We start from the raw sequence: 5,229 nt of genomic DNA, 5'->3' as shown, positions 1-5,229 counted from the left end.
TTTAATTAAACTCGAAGGGAATCATCACTTGACTTCTATACACCAGTAGAAGCTATAAATTCCATATTTATGTTCAGCGCTCCCACTCAATCATACTATCACGTTCCCAAAATATACGTATCACCCTGACCCAAAAGTAGGCTTAACTAATAAATCAAAGAACATGAATAGCACTCCTGAGATTGAGCCTAAGCATATCAGGATTTAGATTCTTTTAATCTAAGATCAACTTCTGATATTGACTTGGAAAGATACAACGGTAAGTTTATAATATTTTTGACCAAGTTCAATATCGTTCCAGTCCAATGTATACTCCATACATTCGAAACTAGTATACTTTACCAATGTCCTCGAAAGAACATAACACTTACTCCAAGTGTAAGTATACTTCATCGCTGATTATCACATCAGTGTAAATCCAAAATACTGATGAACAGGGACTTAGTCTTTTGAATCATATAATCACAATCACATTCCACTGTATTGACAATACTGTAATTGTAATTGTGAGCCTCGAGAAACTCCTCGTGGAGCACCCAGCGCCCAAGTTGACATATAGCCTAGTGCACTGGGCTCTGCCTATCCTATTACGGTTCCATCTCGAGCATCTGACTATTTTTCATAGTAAACAAAAGCTATGAATTGTCACAAGTCAAATTCACACTTTGATATTTCATCTTTTAGACAAAATAAAATATCGGCAAATTAGCTTCGAATGGAGATGTTTCGAGTCTATCCCATTTTGCAGAAAAGCGACATCTTCGAGAACTGGAGAACAACTTCGCCAGAACTAAGAAATTGACTAAGCACTACATCTAAATTAGACTTTCCCATCAATTTAAAACTATCTTTTATAATATTTCTGTCAGTTCTTAAAACTGTTGGCTACGTGGGTGTCATAAAAGTACGATACTTTAAATGACAGTTTATAATTGTTGGAAAAGATCACTTTAAATGACCATTTACAACTGTAAAAAAAAATCACTTTAAATGAATGTTTATAACTATTGGGAAATGCTACCATTAAACGGGTAACTTATGGGAAAAGTGATAGTTATAACCAACGAGAAAACAACTTTAAAAACCAAGGTTTATTACCTAAGTGATAAGTCTTTTCTATACATAAAAAAAAAATTATGTATATTAATTTACAAAAATCAAAATACATAAAAAAATATTTGTTTTCAATTTTTCCCAATTTTCATATTACAGAATGAAAATCATCAAATACAGATCTTGGCTAGAAAAATTGTAAAATAAAGAACATATCCAAAAGTTTAAGGCACAACTACTATCTCACTTGCAAGCCATAACAAGATGTTTAACAAAAATTAAGAATTGCATTGTCTCAATTGCAGAAATCTTTAAGAGCCAATCATATAATATCCTTTCAATCTTGTAATAAGTATAAGACTTTAGAAATACAGAAACAATCACAAAACTCTCATCAAAACTAAACAAAGCCTACTTTGATATATGATATCTACCTAGAATGCTCTTTCTGCCTAGGTGGGTCGCAATGTACAATACCATCCTTGAATATCATTTTAGCAAAATTAAGCTTGTAATAGTTTTGTAAACTCCAACTATATTCAAGCATTTTTATTTCTGAAGACAATGAAGTATAAAAAATATATATATATACATAACTTGCAATTGAAAAGATAAATTTTAAAAGGTAACCTTACCGAGCGCGCCATGCAACTCTTATTCTTGCATATCCTTCTCTTTAAATTCAGCTTGTGCTTTGTGGTACATGATAACTTGTGCTTCACTTGTGCTTGAAAATTTCCTAGCTCAAATAACTGATAACATAAGCAAAATGGGAAAACAAAAGTTGTGCATTTGTACTCACCAGTGCTTCAAGTTCTCAACATAATTTAACTATGATTTTCACCACATGCTCGAGACTGAAATGACATCATAGGAAGACTAATAATAAAATTACAGGACTACTTGTTTATTATTTAAAATTTGAATCTTTAACATCAATTTCCCTAAAACTACAATAAAATATTTAAGTTTTCCTTCTCAGATGTTAATTCACTAGTTATAATCAATAGTCATTGCCAAAGAAAAAATACACAATGAATCATGCCCAGTATACAAATCAAGGTCCTTAAAAAATCCGTCTTCTCTCCATAAATTTATATTGAATAATCTACAATTAGAATATATAATAAACTTTCTTTGTTCTGGAGCAATACAGAAGTACACAAAGAACAAATAAATAAGAAAACTAAAACAAGTTGTTAACAACCTAACTTTCAAGTTATTAGCATACCACACAATGTTTCCACGATGCATTTCTTTCAAAAGAGAAATTTCTCTAATAGTTGTGCTTGGCACTTCCACATCTTCTTGCTCCAATTCAGATCTTCTTCAAAGCAATTACAATGCAAGAATAAGTACATCTCAACGTCACAAATCACATTGTAGTCAATTAAAAAGGTGTTTATTTAAATACTCCATGGAGCCAACAAATCAAAATAAATCAATAGTACAAAGGTGCAACCAATTCACCTTAGCCTTACATTCACCCCATTTAAGATATTATCAACTATTGCTATGATGATAAATAATACAAGAGTAATTTGCAGCATAAATACCTAAGTTTCACTTCCGGTTGCAAATAAATACGTAAGTTTAACTTTTAGCGGTAATAACACTTAAGTTATATTTCTGTAACTCTATTGCTATTCACGTGTCATTTTTTTTATTGATATATTTAAATTGATTTTTTCTTTTTTTTTTTAAAAAAAAAAGTAGAAATTCTTAACCTGGACCAATCAAGAATTATCACATGGTAATTTACTTAACACTTAACAATTAAATACCTACACAGTTCTAGAAATATAACTTGTTGTCAAAAATTAAACTTAAGTATTTATATGCAACCGAAAATTAAACTTAGATATTTATGCCGCAAATTACTCATAATACAACAAATTCAAAATCATGATAAATAAGATTTTATAGAGAAACTATAGTTAAAACTTGCAGCATTGCAGATGTAAAAACTATCAAGAGATGATAGCAAAAGGCAAAAAGCATACTCACCAAAGGAAGTAGAGTCATAGAAGTTTCCTCTGTCAAAGTACATCTCTCCAAAGTAAAGCACAATTAATTAATAAAGTTATCTTCAAAATTATATAAGAAAAAAACTAAGACCAATCTATCTTACAATTATGGAATTAATAATTCAATGCAGAAAACTAAGAGCAAAAACTACTACTATGAATACTATTTAATGTTCTTGAAACAACTCTGAAACCAAATAAAGACCTTATGACCCCATTTTCTTCCATCAAATGTTGAAGCAAATTCCTTAATAAACTCAAACACTAAACGATGACCTTTATCAAAACCCAAAACGACATTATTCAATCTACTGTATTTACCCGTTTCCAAATCATTAGTTTGAGCTCGAATAAAGTTTTTCAATTTAGAATAAATCTTCACAAAAATCATATCTGTATCTATATAAACACAACCATATTTGTAAAGAAGAGTTAGTCTAAGCAAATTAGAGAGATTTTGACCCAAAGAAATCTCTAATTTTTAGAAAAATCTTTTCTCCATCTATAAATATTAACTCTCTCTTACTCAATCTCTTCAATAGATACCTTGAATAAATATGCAGCTGATTTTGTGTACTGATGGTGTATGTGTGTATATATGTTATTATGATTTGAAATCAGATGGGAGCCTAGCAATGGCATGGTAGAAACACAATATACGCCGCAGCTCAGCATGAACAGACACCTCCTCAATCTCCATGTAGAGGTTTGTCTTCCTTTCCATCTTCCCTTGCACAACATCAAAGATTATGTGTATATATATATATATAGAGAGAGAGAGAGAGAGACCACACTAAAATATTCCAGAAACTTGTGTCGTATATATAGGAAAAATTAAATCTTAAATATATGTGTACAGGTACTCTACTCTTGTAATCACAAACTACACAACATTATTCAATCTACTCCATTTACCCATTTCCAAATCAATAATTTGATGTCCAAAAATATTTTTCAATTTAGAAAAATTCACAAAAATCATATATGTATCTATATAAACACCACCATATTTGTTTGGAAGAGCTAACATAAGTAAACTAGAGAGATTTTGACCCAATTGAATCACACCCAAATTCACTTTACCCGTTTTAAACAAACTAAATCAACTCTCAGTTGGAATCTAGGCAACAATAATTTCAAAATCTCTTACACATGCCATCTAAACATCCTAAAAGAAATTGAAATTGCATGATGAAAAAATGCTTTCCCGGCAACCATAAAACAGAGAGAAAAAAACATATTGATTCAAATATATAATTTTTACAAATTTACAAAGAGATGCCGAATGAATTGAGTGAGTGTATTAAGCTTCAAGGAATCAAAATAAAAAAAGTTATATCAATATATACTTCAAAAAGAAATTAGGAAATTTCAGTTACAGAGTGTGGTCGAGGTGAGACCAGTCCGACAGTCCAACAATTTAAGCTCCCAGCTGTACTCGAAATGATAGCCACAGAAGGTGCCGGCGCCGAGCGGTGGTTAACCGCTAGAGAGAGAGGTTCGATGGAGATGGGATTGAGGATTTCTCTCTGAAGTTTTAGATTGATCGGGATGAGATGAAATGTAGTGGAAGGAAGGTTTGGCGAGATATTGTATAAAATCACTGTTTTCCAACAGTGTATAATTCTTGGATATACTTTTTGCGTGTGTTAATCCCACATGGATATAGTATTCTCCACAGTTTTACATTGCTGAGTCCCACTGTTTTAAAGAAAAACTGTATTGTTTTGTCCACATTTTTTCAACGTTAGAAATAGGTCTCCTAACATTTTCTTTCTATCAATCATCTACTTAATTATTTCAACAGTTTTCATAATTAATCCTCTAATTAACTGTTGGGAGTAATCCATTTTATAGTAGTTAAGTGATGTGAACATATCACTATTCATCCAATCCAATCCGTACTATTTTGCTCATAGTGCATCTGTTCCGCACTAAGTACGGATTTTATTTTGGATCCAATCTAATCCGTACAATAGCTCAAATCTAATTCAATCCAATCAATAAAAGTGCGGATTTGATCGATTATTTTGAAGACGAATTACTCCATATACTTTTTTTTAAAACTTTTTGTTTCAAATTTACAGTTTAAGTTTCTAAAGTAGTTGCAGCGCTAGTTGCAATAGGGGTTTCGATATGATTTTTTATT

At 31.0% G+C, this 5,229-nt stretch overlaps 1 long non-coding RNA gene across 1 annotated transcript; it reads right to left on the bottom strand.

Moving 5' to 3' along the window:
- Positions 1–1,568: 1,568 nt before the first annotated feature.
- On the bottom strand, positions 1,569–4,964 carry LOC133036657 (uncharacterized). Its single transcript, XR_009687255.1, has 2 exons — positions 4,460–4,964; positions 1,569–3,809 (listed from the first exon to the last, which is right to left on the bottom strand). It is a non-coding gene; the product is annotated as an uncharacterized LOC133036657 (long non-coding RNA).
- Between the last annotated feature and the right edge of the window lie 265 nt (positions 4,965–5,229).

The sequence above is a fragment of the Cannabis sativa genome, chromosome 4 (genome assembly GCF_029168945.1).
Source record: "Cannabis sativa cultivar Pink pepper isolate KNU-18-1 chromosome 4, ASM2916894v1, whole genome shotgun sequence".
Lineage (NCBI taxonomy): Eukaryota > Viridiplantae > Streptophyta > Magnoliopsida > Rosales > Cannabaceae > Cannabis > Cannabis sativa.
Note: the sequence above shows the minus strand (reverse complement) of the source record. Positions and strands in the feature narration are given on the sequence as shown.